Consider the following 22,873-nt stretch of genomic DNA (forward strand, 5'->3'; position numbering starts at 1 on the left):
ATCGTCAACAGATTCAGCAGAAAACACTTATCGGACATGACGAAATACGTAATGAACAAATTCACAGAAAATCCAACGAAAACATTAACACCATCTTCCCAAAGGGAACTCTGATGGGATGCGAAGCAGCAGCGTTAAGGACGGGTGACGTCACGGATTGAACGGCGCTAACGCGGGTGCTGCGGTGAGCGCTGGAAGATTCGTTTGAAGCGATGGTCGGCGTAGGTCTTGTCGTTTCTTCAGAGTGGACACGGGCGCTAGACCGGAGCTGGCGCGCGTTTCGCCTTCACTACCACGGCCTTGTGATCGGTGAAGTGCACGCTGCGAGGTTCCTTCAGACATTCGACGTCGAAGTTGGCAAAGACCTGATCGATGCTTGTTCCCCTTATCGTGGTGGGTAGTTTCCGTTCCGCCGACACGCACTTCAGCGAGTGCACATCACGCATGTAATCGACGAGCCATTCTCCTCCTCCTCCTCTGACGTCAACGTTGAAGTCTCCCGCGACTATAACATTCGATGTGCGCTCGAGCGTTGCGAGCGGTGGACAGGGTGAAGCGAGAGAGAGGTGACACGTACAGACATGTTTCAACGCGTACGTTAGGCGCGCGTCACCTGCGGCGCGTGAACCGACGATTCGGCGGTGTAGCGAGCGCCGGTAGCGGCAGGTGTTGCGGGCGAACGGACGTGGCGGCAGCTGTGGGCGCTGCGGCGAGGGCGTGGCAGGCGAGGGAGAGAGTGACGTCAGCGCGCAATGCGAGGGGAGCGTGACGTCAACGCGCAGCTGCGGCGCGACCTACTTGGCACCGCTCCAACACCTGCGGCGACAGGAGCGCGTTGCGGCGCGTTCGTACGGACGCATGGATGGACAGCCTTACACAGGCAAGTCAAAGAGGTGCTTCGCATCTAAAACATATCAGTGGTGTGGACCGTAGTTCACGCTGTCAAGAAAAGCCACCTCTTTTGAGGTCAAGGCAACCCTGGCAAGCAAATATGGGCATTCTTCAAAAAAATCAGGGCACTATACTTGAATCAGGCTTTCATTCTCATCATGATCGTGAAATCCGCGAGTGTTACCTAATTTATAAATTCAACACCTTGTCATGAGGTCTAAACGAAAGTACAGGCACACTTTCTAGCGTGCCCACCAAACATCATCAGCCTTAAGTGAGACACTAAATAGAATTGAAAACTGGGCAAGTTGGTTACGATACATAGCTAGGTGAGGTAAACAGCGCAAAAGACGAAGACAGAGTAAAGGAGGGACACAACACGAGCGCTGACTTTCAACTGAAAGTTTTATTGAAGAAGCACCAAACTTGTACATTTTCTTGCGCATGCTCTCACAAGGCAAGGAAAAAAGAAGAAAATATTTCTGTGTGCCACGAGGCAACTTATCTTAACAACGTTAGCGGTTACTATAATTTAAAAAAGACATTTCATTGTCATGCACAGCAGTTGACTGCTGACTGACGCAATTTTGCCCTGCCTTTTGAATTCTGTGGGCCTCGAAAATTTCTTTTGTCAGCTGGTCCCCGTGGCGGAAAAGAACCCTCGTTCTCGAAAATTCTGGCGTGCATCCGCAGTCCCGGCAGTGTATGGCCAAGTGTGTCACGGGCACTGTACTTCCAAGTGAATTTCGGTGCTCCCTCAATCTCATATTTATACAACGCCCCGTCTGACCAATATAAACGTTACCGCACGCGAAGGGTATGTTGTATACAACTCCAATGGCACATGGTACAAAGATATTCTTGTGCTTGATGGGGCATGCATTGTTCACCAACGGGCCTTTTTCTGCGCGTTTCTGCACCGCCGCGCAAACATTGCCGACCTTATTCTTGGCCGCGAAAACTACTTCAGTACCATGACGTGAACCCACCTTATTAAGCCTATGTGACAATTGGCGAACGTAAGGTAGAACGACGAATTTCTTCTTTTCCTTTTCTTTGGCTGGTGCTGGAATACCTTTCAAGTCACTTTTCAAATTTCGCATAAGCTTATCGCAAGCTAGCAAAACAACACCTTCGGGATAGTTAGCTTCTTTTAGCCTCAGGATTTGTGATTGTACGCTCGGCTGCATCTTATGATCACATGACTTAGTTATTGCAGACTTCAAGGTGGAAAAGGCGATACCGTTTTTTATGATTTTCGAATGAGCAGAAGCGAACGAAAGTAGGGGTTTGGAACTACGGGGGCGGTATTGCCAGCATACTTGCTTATCATGGAAGAATAGGTTCAGGTCTAAGAATTTCAACGCACTTTGCGACGGCATTTCATATGTAAACTCTCCAGCTGCACAGAGCCGTCATACAACCCACTACTATGCAACACAATGACAAAGCCATCCTCGCCCTTGATCTGAAGGGGGCTTTCGACAATATTAAACACGGTAGCATCCTGGCTAACTTGAGTTCCACCGATTGCGGGGCTAGGACCTTTGCATACATCAGAGATTTCCTCTCTAAGCGCCAGGCTCTTCTTCGGATCGAGGACGAGGAATATGGCCCGTACATTATGGGAACACGGGGTACCCCTCAGGGAGCTGTGTTATCACCACTCCTGTTCAACATTGCTATGATGCGCCTCCCAAATGAATTGGCCCGGGTGGAAGGCATTCAACACGCAGTATATGCCGATGACATTACAATCTGGACCACCGAAGGGGGCATTGGGGAAATGCAGGAACGCCTTCAGCGGGCCGCATCCATAGTCGAGGCGTATGCCAACGATTGTGGACTCCAGTGTGCTCCAACCAAATCAGAGCTTCTGCATGTTAGAGCGAAGCCAAGAGATAAATCAGCCATACACGTCTGTCTGTCCGGGGTTCCCATCAGAGAGGTGTAGGAGCTTCGGATTCTGGGCCTGTTCATTCACCACAGACTAAGACCGGACTCCACTATTGCGAAACTTCGGAGAGTAGGCGAACAGGTAGGGCGCATGATCCACCGCGTTTCCAACAAGCGGGGCGGACTGCGGGGCAGGGACGCGCTTCGGCTCGCCCATGCCTTCGTGACTAGCCGGATACTCTATGCCGTCCCATACCTTCGCACTAACAAGCACGAATACCACAGAATAGATGCCATCATCCGTAAGGCGACTAAGCGAGCTCTGGATCTCCCTGTGGCCACCTCCAACGCCAAACTCAGGGCGTTAGGTGTGCTCAACTCCTACCAGGAGTTGCGGGAGGCCCACCTTGTGAATCAATATACGCGGCTCATGCAGACGGCCCCCGGGCGCCGCCTGCTAAACCGATTACAGATCCAATACGTTTGCCCTGCAGAGGAGACGGAGCGTGTTCCGGAACTGTGGCGCCATATGCTCTCGGTCTCTCCGCTCCCCAGTAACATGGATGGGCACACGCACGAAAGCAGATGACAAGCGCGGGCTCGGACGCTTGAAAGACAACACGGCTCCCGACCTGGTGTATTCTACCTGGACATAGCAGGGCCTTCGCCCGAGGGATCTTACACGGCCTCTGTAATTCACCAGAAAAAACACGTCAATGGGCTCTCCTTCCGAGCACAAAATTCAGAGCGAGCTGAGGAAGTAGCCATAGCGCTTGCTGCGGCGGATCCCAATTCGAAAGTCATCATCACGGACTCCCGTAAAGCATGTGCTCACTACTTCGCAGGGGAGATATCCCCCTTAGCCGGCCAAATTCTAAAATGGGCTGCCATTGATCCGACCCCAAAACGAATTATATGGGCTCCTGGCCATCAGGGCTTACGAGGTAATGAGGCCGCTGACGCGGCCGCCCGAGCGCTTACCCACCGGGCTCCTCACCCTGGCTCTTATGACTCGGAGGCCAATACGCCGCTGCTGCGGTTCAAAGAAATTCTCGCGTATTATCGCGACACTCACCGCCTTTTCCCGGCGCCTGCAAAGGGGCTGAGTAAGGCGGATGAGCGAACTCTAAGGCGTCTGCAGACAGGTACTCTACTCTGTCCTGAAATATTAAAACACTACGATCTGAACACGGATGGGTGGTGCCCACACTGTGGGGAGACCTGTGATATCTTCCACATGGTGCGGGCATGTACTAAAAATCCCCACCTGCCCCCTTCCCCTACCCCTTCACGAGAGGCATGGGAGACTGTCCTCCTCAACTGCTCCTCGCTGGAGTCGCAACGGGCTCTGGTGCGACGGGCGCGAGACGGGGCCTCGTCATGCAGTGTCCCGGATTAGGGACGCCGACCATGTAGCGGGGTCATGCTTTGGCCCCCAAACTCTCTTCCTTTTTTCTTTTTATAATAAATGTTTTTCATCACCATCATGTAAACTCTAAACCAAGAGCCTTCTCCCTGAAGATTTTCAGAATATTAATCGCGTTGTTCGTGAAGTTGCTCCTATCCACTTTCCCCTACTTTCCTTCGCTTCTGCTCATTCGAAAATTGTAAAAAACGGTATCGCCTTTTGCACCTTGAAGTATGCAATAACTAAGTCATGTGATCATAAGGTGCAGCCGAGCGTACAATCACAAATCCTTAAGCTAAAAGAAGCTTACTATCCGGAAGTTGTTGTTTTGCTAGCTTGCGATAAGCTCATGCGAAATTTGAAGAGTGACTAGAAAGGTATTCCAGCGCCAGCCAAAGAAAAGGAAAAGAAATTCGTCATTCTACCTTACGTTCACCAATTGTCACATAGGCTGAAGAAGGTGGGTTCACGTCATGGTACTGAAGTAGTTTTCGCAGCCAAGAATAAGGTCGGCAATGTTTGCGCGGCGGTGCAGAAACGCGCAGAAAAAGGCCCGTTGGTGAACAATGCATGCCCCATCAAGCACAAGAATATCTTTGTACCATGTGCCATAGGAGTTGTATACAACATACCCTTCGCGTGCGGTAACGTTTATATTGGTCAGACGGGGCGTTGTGTAAATACGAGATTAAGGGAGCACCAAAATTCACATGGAAGTACAGTGCCCGCGACACACTTGGCCATACACCGCCGGGACTGCGGATGCACGCCAGAATTTTCGAGAACGAGGGTTCTTTTCCGCCACCGGGCCCAGCTGACAAGGGAAATATTCGAGGCCCACAGAATTCAAAAGGCAGGACAAAATTGCGTCAGTCAGCAGTCAATTGCTCTGCACGACATTGAAATATCTTTTTTAAATTATAGTAACCGCTAACGTTGTTGAGATAAGTTGCCTCGTGGCACACAGAAATATTTTCTTCTTTTTTCCTTTCCTTGTGAGAGCATGCGCAAGAAAATGTACAAGTTTGGTGCTTCTTCAATAAAACTTTCAGTTGAAAGTCAGCGCTCGTGTTGTGTCCCTCCTTTACTCTGTCGTCGTCTTTTGCGCTGTTTATCTCAGCTAGCTATGAATAAGTGAGACACTTGATGAATTAAGTTCAGTTTTGTGCTTGAACCCACAGCCCGTGGCGTCATCGGTTAAGCTTGTTTGGATACTGCCTGTAATGCCTCTTTGATTGTGTATATTTATGTGTCCATGTTTTACAGTTAGTTGCGCTCATAAATCACCCCTGTTACCATCGGTATTGATACAAGACTGTATTTTACCGCGCATGCGCCAATAAAAAGCCTAGACTACTCATCTTATTCACTTCGCAATAACTGAGCTCAGCAAATGGCATACAATCTGGCTGCCCTGTCACGCGGCGCTTTGATATTGTCATTTTTGCATCCTAATTGTCCATATCGTGTTCTTACATAGGTATGCTTTCGCGCGAAGAATTGATTTCAGTACTTGTGTTCTTTTACTACAGCGAAAGCTGTAATGAGACCACAATAAGGGTCGTTTTTGGCGCCGTTGTTCTCCGCCACCGCCGCCGGTGTCCGTAACCGGTATCACACGATATAAGAAAAAGTTTCCAGGATGGAACGGGTTCAAACCTGGCCCCTCTGCGTTGGTGCTTGAAACTGCTTTGAAAAATTGCAAAAAGACATTATACAGGCTTCATGTCGGGAAGGAACCACAATAACAACGCAACAATTAACATATGAAATATAGCGTGGTAGAAGAGTAAAATGACATATAGGCGTCACGCAGCATGAATTCAGTAACCAGGCGTCACACAATGCGAATTGCACAACGAGTGGGTTGTTGAATGCTTCCAACCCATTACAAAGGGCTCTGCCATAATTCTTCATAGTCGTCAGCCACCGTATCAAAAAGTGCACATAATGCTTACATGTGTTTAAAGGGGTACTGACACAAAATTTCGCGGCCGAGATAGCCTGCTGGATCGGTTCCCGTGTACGTGCGTGTACCATCTGCAAAATATCGACAGCGAATAAAGCTTGGAAGGTACCTTATATGAATTTTGAAGTTCGTGAGCGCGATCCAGCATTATAGGCCGCACCTGATGCATTGACACCCTCGGAGGTGACCCGAGGTGACCCTCCTACTTCCCCTTCAGCCGGTACAAGTTATGATGACGTCGTAGCCGCCATTTCTGTTTTGACGCGCTTCCCGACGAATCGCTCCTCGCCAGCGGGTCAAACCTGAAGTGATTCGCCACGTCGAAAATTCCTTCCATCCCCGCCGCAAGAAAATCGTCGCCATCAGACGACGATGAGCCCGACGACGACAGACCGCGCGGAAATGCGTCACTGTTCTGTGTGCTCACGTGACCGAGTGTTTCACTCGCCAGGTGGTGATAGTTGCACCCGGCGGCTTGTCGTTTTTGGAGCTCTGTCAAACCGAAACTGAGGCTGTGTCGGTAATGAGGAGCTTGTAATTAATTATCAGTCGCGCGCTGCAGCAAACGATGTGTCGTGTTATGACTAACAGGCCCCCAACAACACATTGCGTTTTTCTTTTTAAATGCGAAGCATTTCTTAGCGAACTTCTGCGACTTAGAGCGTATCTATCTATCTATCTATCTATCTATCTATCTATCTATCTATCTATCTATCTATCTATCTATCTATCTATCTATCTATCTATCTATCTAGCCGCCTACGACTTTGTGCTCTCCTGGCCGTTTCGTTAATCGTATGTATACCAAAATTGGTGTGTCATAACATGGCCTTATTACGAACATAAATGACAGGTCATATCATGAAAATCATGACACGCATGTCATGAACAGCATGATTTACATTCCATGGCCTTATGCTCTTGCGGCCGTTCCGTTAATTTCATATACACCAAAATTGGTACGGCGTGACAAGAATTCATGACGAACATAATGACAGGTCCTAACATGCAAATCATGACGCGCATGTCATGTGCAGCATGATTTACATGACATGATCTCTGGGCGCTCGCGGCCGTTCATATGAAGGGATTTATACGAAAACTGGTATGACGAGACATTTCTGTATGACGAACATAACTGACACGTGGTAACATGAAAATCATGACATGCATGTCATGTACGACCTGCTTTACATGCCACGCTCATGGTGCGCTAGCGGCCGTTTCAGTAGATTGACATACACCAAAATTGGTATTGCGCGAAGTGACTGTATGAAGAACATGAATAATAGTTGGTAAGACGAAAACCATGACATGCATGTCATGTATGTCATCATTTACATGCCACGCTCATGATGCATTCGCGGCCGCTTCGCTAGCTTGATGTACACCAAAATTGGTATTGCGCGCAGCGACTCTATGACAAACGTAAATGACACGTGGTAATATGAAAATGATCACATGCATGACATGTACGACATGATTTACATGCCATGCTCATGGCGCACTCGTGGCCGTTTCGCTTTCTTGATATCCACCAAAATTGGTATTGCGCGACGCGACTGCATGACGAACGTAATTGAGAGGTGGTAACATGGCAATCATGACATGCAAGTCATGTACGACATGATTTACATGCCATGCTCATGGTGCATTCGCGGCCGTTTCGCTAGCTTGATATATACCAAAATTGGTGTTGCGCGACGCGACTGTATGACGAACATGAATAACAGGTGGTAACATGAAAACCGTGATATGATGTCATGTATGTCATGTTTTACATGCCGCGCTCATGGTGCATTCGCCGCCGTTTCGCTAGCTTGATATACACCAAAATTGGTATTACTCGAAGCGACTGTATGACGAACGTAAATGAAAGGTGTTAACATGAAAATCATCACATGCATGACATGTACGACATCATTTACATGCCATGCTCATGGCGCACTCGTGGCCGTTTCGCTTTCTTGATATCCACCAAAATTGGTATTGCGCGACGCGACTGCATGACGAACGTAACTGAGAGGTGGTAACATGGCAATCATGACATGCAGGTCATGTACGACATGATTTACATGCCATGCTCATGGTGCATTCGCGGCCGTTTCGCTAGCTTGATATATACCAAAATTGGTGTTGCGCGACGCGACTGTATGACGAACATGAAAATGTCACGGTAACATGAAAACCGTGACATGATGTCATGTATGTCACGTTTTACATGCCGCGCTCATGGTGCATTCGCGGCCGTTTCGTTAGCTTGATGTACACCAAAATTGGTATTACTCGAAGCGACTGTATGACGAACGTAAATGAAAGGTGTTAACATAAAAATCATGACATGCATGACATGTACGACATGATTTACATGCCATGCTCATAGTGCACTCGCGGCCGTTTCGCTAGCTTGATATACACCAAAACTGGTATTGCGCGATGTGGCTGTATGACGAACATAAATGAGAGGTCTTAACATGCGAATCATGTTATGCATGTCATGTACGGTATGATTTACATGCCACTGTCATGGTGCGCTTCCGGCCGTTTTGTTAACTGGATATATACCAAAATTGGCATGGCATGACACGAGTGCGTGATGAACATAAACGACAGGTCATGCATTGTATATACGAAAATATTCGTTTCATTGGCATGGTGTATACTAGATTGTGCATGCATGCGTGCATGGCAAACATGCGACATATGGTGGACTAGATGTCATGGCATGAATGATTTCATTTGGCTCAAAGACAAACAAGGCGATGTATGCAGCTCTTTGCTGGCTGATTCGCATTACATCGATTCCCACAGTGAGTAGGATCTGCCGAATTTTTTCGGCATGAGATCTAACTGTACCGTAATGAGCACTGCACGCAATAAATTGTGTAATCGCTGATCTACGTCGCCGTGCTATGCTATCTCATGTACATCGTATTTATAAGGAAACTCGTTGACATGTACTTGTTAGTTTGACGAAGGCTGTTCCGCCAGCCGTTACGTCAGTAAATATACCCTAAATATGAACGTGCGTCGTGCTCTCTCTTGTTCCTTTATCAGCGAAGGGGAATGCCCAGCGCTGCAGCCACATCGCCAGCTCTACTCGAGGCACGACCTGGAGCTGCCCAGCCTGTGTTTGCTGCAACGCTGCCTGCGCCTGTACAGCTCTTGCTGTCTCTGTTCGGACGCTCCCGGCCCAGTGTTTTGTAGCGTTAGCTACACTTGCCTAGCCGGAGCCGATTTCGCGTGGATGCACGAGGATCAGTGATGTTACAATGTTACACAGCTGGGTCACCGGAACTGGCATATCACGCGCTCTCCGACACCGCCGCACGCGGCTCGCCGCTGCTTGTCTGCGCGTTCAGGAGGAGTGGCGTCGTAGCCACGGCAGACAAACTGGCGCGGGCGCGCGCGCAGACTCCGCCACCGCCACGCGTGACTCGCCGCTGCTGGTCTGCTCATTGCAGAGGAGTGACGTCGTAGCCATGGCAGACGTATTGGCGCCAGCGCGCGCGCAGCTATTCGCCTTCGCTGTGCAGTCGCCGTCTGACACTGTGCTGGAGCCGCTTGATAGCGCCTCTGACTGGCGTTTGCAGGTGGGTAACGCCATGGAGGAGAGCGCAAATGCTGCTCAACGGCGCAGAAGAGCCGAGAAGCTTATCTCATCGGATGCCTAAGTAGTTGCCTGGCAATTAGCGGTTCAGCGTACGAAGAATGAACAGAAGAAGGCTAATAATCCTAGACAATTTGGAAATCTAAGAATAATGAGCTGAACCTTTGCTAACGCTACATATATCCTGGCATAGCCGAGCTAAGCCACTGCAAATTTTTTATCATATTTTCGGTGGAGGTTGCTGCGGTTTTCCCCGGCCCTGGAATTGCGCAGTCGAAAGTTGCCGCCCGTCATGCCTGACAAAGCCAACTCGACACCCCCCACGGCTTCGCCGCCCATGGTATGTCCAGGTGCCCAACTTCTGCGCGAACCCCAGATCTTCAACGGCACCGATGAGAAAGACGTTGAGGATTGGCTTGAATCTTACGAAAGAGCCAGCGCTACCAACAAATGGGAGAATTTTATGAAGCTCGGCACCGTAATGTTTTATCTAACAGATGTCGCCAAGCTGTGGTATCAAAACCACGAGGCTGATATCCCCACTTGGACGACCTTCAAAACCAACATCGCAGCAGTTTTTGGACGCCCTCGTGTGCGCAAACTTCGGGCAGAACAACGCCTACGAAGCCGGTCTCAGCAAGCAGGTGAAACGTTCACCAGCTACATCGAGGACATTCTCGACCTCTGCCGCCGGGTCAACCCGACGATGGCGGAAGCGGACAAGGTGCGCCACATCATGAAGGGCATTTCCGATGATGCCTTTCAAATGTCGCTCTCTAAGAACCCTGGCACTGTCTCTGAACTGATTGAGCTTTGCCAGAGTTTCGATGAGCTCCGAAGACAGCGTCTTCTCACACGCCGCCAACACGTGTATGACGAAACCATCTCGAGCGTGTCCAGCGCTCCTCACCTCGAGTCACTGTTCCCCCAGATAAAGGAGTTTGTCCGTGCTGAGGTCTCTCTTCAGCTTTCGCTGCTATCAATAGCCGGCCAACCGCCATCGCCTTTGCCAGCAAACATACGCCAGGTGATACAGGAGCAAGTTTGCGCGGCTCTGCCTCCTGCCCGCGACACTCCACCGGCGCCGACCCCTGTTCCATGTGCCGAGGTCTATGCTCCCCTAAGCTACGCCGAAGTTGCCGCACGGTCGCCGCCTCAGTCCTTTGCGCTATTACCATCCGCCGTGTCACTGCGACCAACACCCCGCATCCATCAGACAATGTACCTCCAGGGTAGCGGACAATGGCGCACTTTCGACAGCCGTCCAATCTGATTTGCGTGTGGGCTACCTGGCCACGTCGCTCGATATTGCCGTCGTCGAGTATGTCCCTACCACCAGACCTTCGAAACTGACCCGTATGTATCACCGCGTCCATCGTTCTCCGCGTGTCAGAACCCCGGCCAGATGTCTTCATATACCGACCACCATCCTCCTGCCAACCGCCGCTCGCCATCGCCTCGACGCCGCTCGCTATCGCCGATGCGCCGTCGTCCCTCTACGCCTGAGCGGGAAAACTAAGTGCCGCAGTTCCAGAGGCAGGAAGTGCATCACCCGCGAAAAGACCAAGGCCTCTCCCTTCACCGACGAACGTTATTAACGTGTATGTGGACGGCGTCGCTGCACTCGCCCTTGTCGATACAGGTGCAGCAGTTTCAGTTATCAGTGCCAAACTCTGCCGCTTGCTCAAAAAAGTTACGACGCCGCTGTCCAACATATTGCTTCGCACCGCCAGCGCAGACCGCGTCACGCCGGCCGCGGCATGTTCTGCTCGCGTCGTAATTAACGATCTCCTCTACGTCGTCGAATTTTTAGTCCTGCATTCTTGTTCACATGACGTCATTTTGGGCTGAGACTTTCTATCCGCTAACAAAGCCGTCACCGACTGTTCTCGCGCTGAAGTGGCATTTGAAGAGCTTTGCGACGCTCCGTAATTGGACGCTCGTGAAGCCGAGGACAAGCTATTTGTTGTGGAAGACATTGCAATATCGCCGCACTCCTTTTCCCTTGCCACGGTGTCCTGCAACAGTATCGCGAAGTCAAGCGCACTTATTACGCCATCTCCTGTCTTTGTCCGCCGCAAATGTTCACCGCTGCCTTTTGCCCTTTTGGAAATTCGTGACGGTGTCAGCACACTGCTTGTCTCCAACCTTTTGTCATCGCCTCTAACACTGCTTCGTGGAGAGTGCATCGGACGTGTCCACGGTGTCGACCCGTCGACGATCAGTGACATGTAAACTGCTTCCACCGCCGAACACGAAGTCGTCGGAGTGACCTGTGACTCCTCGCCGCAGACGCCTACACCTGATGTCCTGAGCACCTCCATTGCCGACACGTTGACTGTTCCTCAACGCGCCCAGCTCCTACGCCTCCTCGACAGATTCCGTTCGTCCTTTGACTGCCAGCACGCTTCCCTCGGTCGAACGTCAGCCGTGAGTCACCGCATCGACACGGGTACCAGCGCGCCACTGCGACAAAGACCGTATCGTGTGCCTACGACAGAGCGCCAGGTAATCGACGACCAAGTAGCTGACATGCTGAAGCGTGGTGTCATCCAGCCTGCGAATAGCCCACGGGCATCTCCAGTTGTCCTCGTTAAGAAGAAGGATGGGTCGATTCGCTTCTGCGTTGATTACCGCCGTCTCAACAAGGTCACTCGAAAAGACGTTTATTCTTTACCGAGAATTGACGATGCTCTTGACTGCCTTCAAGGCGCGGAGTTCTCTTCTATTGAGTTACGGAGCGGCTATTGGCAAGTTCCCGTGGCGCCTGACGACCAACCTAAAACGGCCTTCATCACACCCGATGGCCTTTATGAATTCCGTGTCATGCCGTTCGGTCTTTGCAACGCGCCCGCAACATTCGAGTGCATGATGGACAACATTTTGCGAGGTCCTAAGTGGAAAACATGCCTATGATATCTAGACGACGTGGTTGTATTTTCATCAGATTTTCTTACGCACCTGCGTAGGCTAAAGGAAGTGCTTCAGTGCCTAACTGACGCTGGCCTTCAGCTCAACCTGAAGAAATGCCGGTTTGGCGCAAGGAAGCTCACCATCCTTGGCCATGTTGTATCCAAAGGCGGTATTCTTCCCGACAGCGCCAAGCTTCGGGCAGTTGCTGACTTTCCTAAAGCTGCGTCTCTCAAAGAACTTCGTAGCTTCCTTGGCCTCTGTTCCTATTTTCGCCGCTTCATCCAGAATTTTTGCGACCATCAGCGCTCCCTTGAATCAGCTCCTACGGAGCGACTCGCAAAGTTACGCTTGGACGCCCGCTTGTGACGATGCCTTTCAAGAGTTGCGCCATCTGCTCACCTCACCGCCAATCCTGCGTCACTTCGACCCTACTGCTCCGACTGAGGTCCACACCGACGCCAGCGGTGTTGGACTCGGCGCATTCTCGGCCATGGTCATGTATGCTTAATTACATTTGGCTATACTTACCTTGATTCAATAGGAAAGGGAAAATAGACAACCACCCATTTGTAGCACGAAGCCACAAGGAAATCCAGAACTTAACCCTTCCGCCACCTTGCGGGTTTCCGCAGAACTGATTTGCAATTTGATTCAATAGGGCTCACTAAACGTAACATGGCTTAACATGGCAACGGCAAGCTGGGCTAGGCTTAATAAAATTAGCTTAATTAAACGTCCTTATGCTTGGATTTATTAGTTGATACCATGCTTAGCTAGGTTTAATTGGGTTCGGCTGTACTTACCATGGCTTAACAGGTTCATCTAAGCTTAACACGGCTTAACGCGGCAAAGGCAAGTTGGGCTGAGTTTTCTGGTGATGCCATATGGCGTCAGCAGGAAACCTAATCAATTATGCTTGACTTTACTACATTAGATGATGTTAGCTATGCTTAGTTAGGCGAACTTACCAATGCGAAAAGCGATGCGCGCCATTTGCTCGAGCCGGCCCCGCCGCAGCCGCTACGCAAAAAACAACGGCACAGATGCGATGGAGCATCGTAGGGAGCGACACCCAGTTGATGTGCTCCCTACGAGCGCTGTAACCACGCCACCTGATATGACGGGGCGCGCATGCACACCGCTGCTTCAGTGGTGCTCTCGACAGCAATCGCCGGTTCAGCAGATGGCGCGGCGATGCATTTTGGCACACGATCCCGTGGTCCGTATACTTATGCTCACGCCTGTACACCTTTGTGCGCAAGTACATTCGGTCATGCCCACACCCAGGCAGCACGCCGCCATTGGACCGATCTCGGCCCAACGTCGGCAAATGACGGCAGCAATATTGGCCCCACGTCGGCAAATCACGCTCGCGCTACTCTCACCCGCATCGGCCCGACGTCGGCTAGCCGCCTTTGGGCCGATGCGGGCTTGCCGGCTTCGGGCCGACGTGGGCTAGCCAGCGTCGGTCCGAGACTGGCTTGCCGTTAATCAGCCGATGACGGCAAGCCGTCATTGGGCCTATGTATGCTAGCCTATGCTGGCGCGGTGTCGGCCCCGCCGATGTCGGGTAGCCGCCGGCGTGACCGTTTACACCCATTATTATGTTTTAGCAGTGGTGGCTTACCGTGCGTTAAGTACGGTAGTACTGTACCGTCGTGGTCGGCACGTAGCTAGTTTATATGGAGACACCGGCGGTAGTTGCTCGATGTGTAAAGTAACCTGATCAGGCAGGCTGATACATGTGTTATAAAGTAAAATGGCTGCGTGCCGACCACGGCAGTTCGGTATTACTGTGGTTACTGTACTGTAAGTCAGCAGCGCTAAAATAGACTATTCGCGGCCCAACGACATTCATCGACTGCCATTGGTGCCATATTCGAAAAATGCTTCCTAATTAAAACGACTGCTCCACTGATGTCTTAGTGTGCGATTAAGACCCACAATTCTGTCGAACGGTGCAAGGCCGAGAACGAAAGTCAATATTGTCTCAAACAAATCTAAATTGATGAAAGGCCTGCTGCACCAACTACGCATGCGTCTGAAAAATTAAGGAGCAACACATTTGCAAGGTGATAAACACAAATTTATTCACAGATATGAACACACGCCAGCAGTTCCGGAATATTTATGCCATAAAGGAATATCTAAACATCTATAGATACCGTAGCCAACATCTAAAACAACCCCACAGCCACCGTATTCCTCAAAAAAAAGCAGGACAATCCTAATCGAGAATGGGATCAGGCGCAAAATCATAGGCGTGAGCAGGGTTCCCCTTCAGAGGGGGTGGGGGGGCGAAGGTTCATCGCGGCGCCCCCCCCCCCCCTATTAAGTCAATGTGTTTGGCAGACCTTGCGCCCAACTCTTCTTAGGTGACTGCGGGGGCCGGCCGCCCCCCCCCTGCCCCACTGTGCGCACGCCTATGCGAAGAGTTACAATCTCTTCAACGTTATGCGTGGCACATTCACTATAAATATTCAAAGAACTAGAACGGGCAAAAATAGGAATAAGGATTAACGAAGAATATCTTAGCTACTTGCGTTTTGCGGACGGTATAGCGCTTTTCAGTAACGACGGTGCCGAATCACGAAAAAAATTCTGGAGATGTAAACGAAGGCAGCATTAAAGTAGGATTAAAGACGGACCCGAAGAAAAGAAAGATAATGTTAGACGGCTTGCAGAAAAAGCGAGATTAAGAGTGGCAACTAGACTAGAAGATTGTGTATACGCGTGAGCTAATTACGAGCAGAGGAGCACCCCCCCCCCCCCACGTTTATTAAGTTCACCAAGGAACGGTAGGCATTCGCAACACATGACTGGCAATTAAATTAGCGTTATCCTTTAAGCGGGAATTGCAATTTTTCAATGATATCTTAAGGGCCAAAAAGATGGATAAACTGCTGCGCGCGACGCGAGAAACATTGCGAGTGGTACCACAAGATCCCATGAACTCTACATCTAAACGAGATAGACACGCACGCATTTCTAATCTAAAGGTAAGATTGTAACAGAAAGGAATCGTGCATAAAAACCACTCACGTGTGCCCGTTGGATCGCTAAAAACACGGGCGAATAAAAAATGCAAGCGCACCATATCAGAATACACAAAACACGATGGTCAATAGAGAATACGCGATAAGAAAAGAACAAAAATCTGATGACACGTAACAGTACTGGTTCAACATGGAAGCAGGGGGCCACTGGTTTCTCGCTGCGGTGATCTCTGCCGAAAACTATGCCGGAATGCTGCCGCGTATCCGTCTCGTGCACGATTTTGACTTTCCACCACACATGTCCACACACCGCACGTCTTGAAGAATTCTGCTGGTCGGAGTGAAAAAAACCTGCTCCCGCAGCTACGATTGTCCCTCCGTCTGGACCGCTACCTACCCTGCCTGGTCAAGCGAGTTTCGCGACAATGACGCTGAACGAAGGAGAGGGAGGAAGGGGGTGTAGAGGTTGAAGAAGACAAAAAAATGCGAATTCTCCCTTCTTGAAAGCACGGCTCAGCCTACCACAGTGGTGTGCGATCCCCCCAACATGTCTATGGGCATGCCGTTTGAGAAAGGCGTTCGTCGAATTTTCAATGCATCACTTGTTGCCACATGTCGCTACATGAAAACTTTGCGTACACCACGTTGTAGCCGCATTTTTCATCGTATTTCACGTGCCATAATAATAATTTTATGCGACTGTTTCTGAAAGCACGTGGGAAGCAATCGTTGAGCGAGATTTTTAGTTGAAAAAGATATGTATGTCACAAAATGGACGGCAACGAAGTGCAAATACGAACTGACAAACACCTGGCAAACACGTGTTTGTCAGTTCGTTAAAGATGGTCAGCCGGCTAGTTGATTTAGAAACATTCAAACGACAAAACGTGTCTTCACTTCGCCCGGTATTTCTTGCACCATACCTATTTTTCTCAAGTAATGAACCAACTAGCTCAGCAACACGCCTTGCTGAGCTTTTTACTATTTTCATAAATTAAGTGACATCCCTGAAGCAAATGCGCTTGTTACGCTTCACCCAAACACGCGCGTGAGTAAATATGCGTAAACACAGAGATCGGAAACTGTCCGTATAGTATATGAGCGCTGGCGCCACACATTCAGCGGCTGAAAGGATATAGCGCTATAAATATGATGACAGGCTCGATTTATGCACAGAATTAGTATTCACATAAAACTTCTTCCGCTAAAAGCATTCGTGCGGGAATGTTTGGGTGAATTTTGATGCTGGATACATTAGTGAAGTCGGCCGACCAGTGGCAAAAACATTTACGAAACAGAAGTACTTCGAATTTGGCGCATGAAGTTATTAGTATGTGCTATAACGTTTCAACATTTTTGATAGCGTTGAACAACTGGTCAACGAAGTGGCCATCTAATTTCAGTCAGTTATTCTTCTAAAGACCACATTTTTTTGGTAGAAAAGTGACTGTGCTAGTGATAGTTGTTAGTCATTGTCATAGCAGAAACTAATAAGAGAATGCAAGCTATTCAGTCGGCGATACTTCGCGCCCCGAGTCGTACGTGCGGCATTAGCACGGTACAATATTTGAACTTTGTTATTTGTGCTAGTACAGCAATCCATGTAGCGGCATTCTGCAGCTTAAGCTACAAGTATTCAAGCGCCTAATGCTCTATTGCATTACGATTGTATCCTAGGCGGGCGAGCTGCCGGGCTTCTTCGGCGGGTTGAAGGTAGAGTGCAACGTCGAGGTTATTCTCATCACTGACGGCCGGCAACACGGCGTCCAGCGTCGCTGAGGGGCTTCCGTGAACTAGTTTGAACGGCGTCATATGTGTGCCGTTATTTACTCTGCCGTGTTAACTTCAGGTTATGTGCGGAAGATATTATGGCGTCCCATGTCATGTGTTCGACGTACAGCACATTGCCAGCATGTCGGCGAGGGTTTCATTTAGCCGCTCGGTGAGGCCATTCGCCTGCGGGTGATGTCCGTCGGTGACTTGTGTGGCTCTATTTCAAGATGGTTTGCGTTAGCTCTGCCGTAAAAGCCGTACGTCTGTCGGTGACGAGGACGTTTGGAGCGCCGCGACGCAGGAGGACGTTCTCAACAGGGCATGTATAACTGTCTCAAAGGAGACAAGAAAGTTCCAACATCGTCGATAAGCCATCGGCTCCGCCGATGTCAGCTGAAGCACGGTAGAATGATGGCATGCTCGGCCCAATGTTGCCGGTGAAAACCATCGGCTCGGCCGATGTCGGCGAAAGTACGGCAAAACGGCGGATAACTCGGCCCAATGTTGCCGGTGAAAGCCATCGGCTAGGCCGATATCGGCGGAAGAACAGCAAAACGGCGGCAAACTCGGCCCATTGTTGCCGGTGAAAGAAATCGGCTAAGCCGATATCGGCGGGAAGACGGCAGAAGGCCGGATAACTCGGCCCAGTGTTGCCGGTGAAAGACCAACATCGGCTGAAAGGCGGAAGAATCGGCCCAATTTTGCCGGCAAAATTCAACGGCTCCGCCGATATCGGCGCCAGGCTGGCAATGCTGGCCCGAGGTGGGGCCGCGCACAGCCGCCGTAAAACCAATATCGGCCCGACGTTGTGTGCTGCCTGGGCAGACGTCACCTGTAAACTACATCGTCGAAACGGTTACACCGCCTACAGACCAAAGCTTTCGTGGTCGTGAAACCGTCCACGTACAGTGTCTGAAGCCCTACTACGATCCGCTTGTACTGTGTTCACCGTGAGTCGCCAGGATGACTCCTTTTTTCGACGGGGGACGATTGTAGCGAACAGGAATGCCCAGCGCTGCAGCCACATCGCCAGCTCTGCTCGAGGCACGAGCTGGAGCTGCCCAACCTGTGTTTGCTGCAACGCTGCCTGCGCCTGTACAGCTCTTGCTGTCCCTGTTCGGACGCTCCCGGCCTAGTGTTTTACAGCGAAAGCTGTTATGAGATCATTTCAGCCACCGTTTTTGGCGCCGTAGTTGTCCGCCGCCGCCGGTGTCCGTAACCACTATCGCTTGAAATAAAAAAAAAACGAAATAGGATCAAAATTCCAGGATGGAACGAGGTTCGAACCTGGGCCCTCTGCGTGGGAGCCCAGTATTCAACCTCTGGGCCATGCCGGTGCTTGAAACTACTTTGCAAAAAGGTCCTATACAGGCTTCATGTCGGGAAGGAACCACATTAACATATGCAATGTAGCGTGGTAGAAGAGTAAAATAAGCACCAAGCGTCGCACAACACGAATTCTGTAACCAGGCATCACACAATGCGAATTGCGCAACGAGTAGGTTGTTGAATGCTTCCAACCCATTACAAAGGGCTCCGCCATAATTCTTCATCGTCGTCAGGCACAGCATCAACAAAGTCCGCATAATGACTTACATGCGTTAAGCAGGTACCACGGCTCTCCGTAGAAAGAAGAAAAATGGCATAGTGCCTGCTTCCCTACTTCTCAAAAATTACAGTGATTTATAGCCTAGTGGGTTCCTCGCAAGTGCACCTGTATTGGTCGCCAAGGAAGCCCATAAGCGCATGATCCATTTCCTCGGGGTCTTACTAGAGTTCTTCGCTCTCCCCCTCTCTCCCACGTCAACGTATATTATACAGCATGGCGGGAGAGGGAAATAGCGACCGGGCGTCACCCAGGGCGAATTGCATAACTGGTGGGCTGTTTCAAGCTTCCAACCCATTACAAACGGCTGAGCCATAATTCTTCATCGTCATCAGTCGTCGCGTCAACAAAGTGCACATAATGCCTAACAGACGTGTAGCTGGTGCCTCGCTTCTCCGCAGAATGACGAATAATGGCTCAGTAGGTGCTTCCCAACTTCACAAAAATTGTGATTGATGGCGTAGTGGGCAGCTTGCTAGTGCACTTGTATTAGTACCCCAAGAGAGCTTACAACGGGCTCTAGAAACGCCGCTCTTCCAGCTTTCGCTGTGACTATGCTGCGGTTTCAGCGCAGGCCTGGCGCTTTTTATTATAATATATATATATATATATATATGGGCACGTGGTCGTTAGTGGACGAAGGCAGAAGTTAGCAGGATAAGAACGAGTCTTTTATTTGACGAACTTGTCCCAAGCAACGAAATAGTCACTTTACAACGATGCACAATGAGCACGGATCGCGGCGAACAAAGCGGCGTCCGTCGATCAACTGACAAGCGGTCAAGCGCGTCGGCTTTTATACAGGCGCTATGGAACTTTCTAGCGATATCTCTCGACAAAGCTGGAACATTCGCGTACGGCGCGCAACCTTAACGAAACGTTCTAGAACAATCGCGAAGGTTCTAAACTAATAAAGCAAGCGAACAATAGAGTCCTCAGGTGCGTTAACGAGCATAGTACGCTTTAAGGCGCACCACATGCACGACCTCGGGCCGAGCTCGGCGCCTCTGAGAGTTCGTGATGCCATCGGGGACAACCTCGTAGTCGAGTGCGCCGAGACGTCGAAGTACCCTGTACGGTCCGAAGTATCGTCGAAAAAGCTTCTCGCTCAGTCCGCGTCGTCGTATTGGCGTCCAGACCCAGACACCGTCGCCGGGCTGGTATTCCACCAAGCGTCGTCGAAGATTGTAGCGACGGCTGTCGGTGTGCTGCTGGGTCTTGATGCGCAGGCGGGCGAGCTGTCGAGCTTCTTCGGCACGCATGTCCATGAATTCGGGACATCGACAACTAGCGCCATCTGTTTCGTTCGCTGCTAAGTGGCAGCGTCACTGAATGGGAAACGACCTTTAAACATTTATTGTAGTGCAACGCTTCGATATACGCTTGAATCACTTCGTCCATATAATCTGGGAGTCATCACCTCACAGTGCGAGAAGTTTTGCTTTATTCCCATAAACTTCCTGGGTTCGAGAACCACTTTATGGGCTATGAGAAACTCCATAGGAGATAATTTTAAAATTTATATAAACACAATGCGCCCTCTCTTGCTTAAATCACTAAAGAGATCCAATCTCGATGATTCAATCTTCATACCTGTGAAGTTTGGCTGATGGTGGCGAAGTTTCCGAGGTTCGACGGGAACTTTTGTGAAAACGTGCATTGCAGCGAAACCACCTTATAGGGGTGCATGAGCTTCATAGTGTGTTCGGTGGCCCCAAGACACGTGAAAATGTCAGTGTTTTTATACAAGCTTCTTTTTCTTGAAGCTGCTCAAGATATGGAGGGTATGAATACTGTGGAGTTCTTCAGTTGATAATCAGCAATGAGAAATCGTAGGCTAATTAGGGCAGATGATCAAAAACGATAATTGCTCCTCGTAATTCAAAGCAAGTAAGAATTAACAAGAGACGTTGATACGCATCGAATTTTCCTCTATTGAGTATATGTAATCAAAGGTACTAATGAATTAAACAATTTATTTAAAACTTATTGGTGGAAGCGGTCAGTATAGAAGGACATGTATAATATATATATTTACAGATAGTACTGCAATGTACACCATTGATACTAGATGGCTATCGCATGTAAATAGCAATAGCTACCGTTATAGCTAATTTCGAATCAAAGGTATAAAAGATATGGTAATCGTACTCTGGAAGTAATAATACTAACACTTAGTGTTAAATAGGAAAGGGGTAATTAAGAATCAACTAATCGGATGATGGCGTTGTAATGTGGAGTGGAGGCGAAGAGGATGAAAGATATAAGAATCTTAAGTAGCTAGTTAGTGATTACGAGTATTTTAGCTCAATTAGATGTAAGAATCTCAAGTTACTAATTCGTGATTAGGGGTCCTTTAGCTTAATTATTATGAATAATTAACAAAATTGGCAATGACGTACCCGCAAGTATTCACACTGACTGAGGTTTACTCAGCAACATTATGCACATTTGCACCCTGACGATATAAGTCATCACTTGTAACGATGAAATCACCAATTTTAAGCTCACAATAGAAGGCTTTCACTATAGAAGCATACGTACATGAAATGTATACGGTATTCAATGTATGAAATTACGATCAGAGATAGATAGTAACACGCAATTATCTTTAGTGGTAGTGGTTGATGCTTTGTAGTCAGGGATGATCTTGGGGGAAAATCTATGGAACCGAGTGATTAAAGGTGACAAATGAAATTTTGTGTAAGAGAAACATATTTTATACTTTATTAGTGATCGTTGTAGGCAATTATCAAGTGTGGGTAGATGGTCAATAAATTAACAGGACGATATCATTGTAATGCATCAAATGAAAGCATAGAGGGAGAGGCTGAATAAATTTAGAATGTTTTGCTAATTGGCAATTAAGGGCTGTGCAGCCCTTAATAAAAACAGCTCTGCTGTAAACATAAAATATTTATGTTTACAGCAGAGCTGCTATGCCCACCCTTTTTCTGACTCGCGATGTAGACAAACTATCATCATCATGTCGGCGTGTTCAGCATAACTGTGCCTAGTTAAGCCAAGTGAATCATAGCCAATTCTAATTAAGCCTAGTTGAGCAGGGCAAAGCCTAATTAGTCAAGCATAATTGACTCAAATACTAATTAGCCATAATTAAGCCGAGTTGAGATTCTTGTTGCATAGTCATGCCGCACTCGGCAAGATATGACGAGCAAATGCCAATTAAAACTAAATATTAGTGAGCCAATTAGCGTTAATTGTGCTAATTAGTTCATTAGGCTTAGATTGACTTCGAATGGAAGCTAGTCGAGGCCGAACCTCGAATCCCCTCTAGCCCAGCTTTGCGCGACTCAGTGCAAGGTGCGCGAATTTTTAAAATTAGGTTAGCCCAGAATTCACATTGAGAATGACTTACTATAATGTTGATCTTCATTCGCACCTTGGCATGAAGTGCATTACTAATGAACAGCGACGATGAATTGAACATATTTTAAATGTAGGGGTGAAAGTTGTCACTGTAGAACATAATTAAGATACAGTTAAACCTCGGTGATACGATCACAGCTCATACGAATTTCGGGGTGATACGAATTTTTTGTTGGTCCCGGCCAAGACCCATTGGCCTGCAGTGTAATGGAGTACGGTTGTTGCGAACCGATTTTTACCCAACGACGTTTGATACGAACGTACGTTACCGCCCAGGTGCGAAGAGGTGCTGACCGCGCTGTCGCGGAAGACGCGCCAAGCGCGTGCGAGCGCGGGAACGCAAGCCTGGGCATGCGCGCCGCACCGCCGACTCGTCAGAATCACGGTGTAAGAAAAACACTTTTCTTACGGTCAGAATAGA

The 22,873-nt window shown here is 49.1% G+C and overlaps 1 protein-coding gene across 2 annotated transcripts in view; it reads left to right on the top strand.

Moving 5' to 3' along the window:
* Positions 1 to 22,873, top strand: part of LOC119402466 (putative phospholipase B-like 2) — a 333,446-nt gene that overhangs the window by 228,860 nt on the left and 81,713 nt on the right. The window lies entirely within an intron of this gene.

Source organism: Rhipicephalus sanguineus, chromosome 8 (genome assembly GCF_013339695.2).
Source record: "Rhipicephalus sanguineus isolate Rsan-2018 chromosome 8, BIME_Rsan_1.4, whole genome shotgun sequence".
In the NCBI taxonomy this organism is placed as follows: domain Eukaryota; kingdom Metazoa; phylum Arthropoda; class Arachnida; order Ixodida; family Ixodidae; genus Rhipicephalus; species Rhipicephalus sanguineus.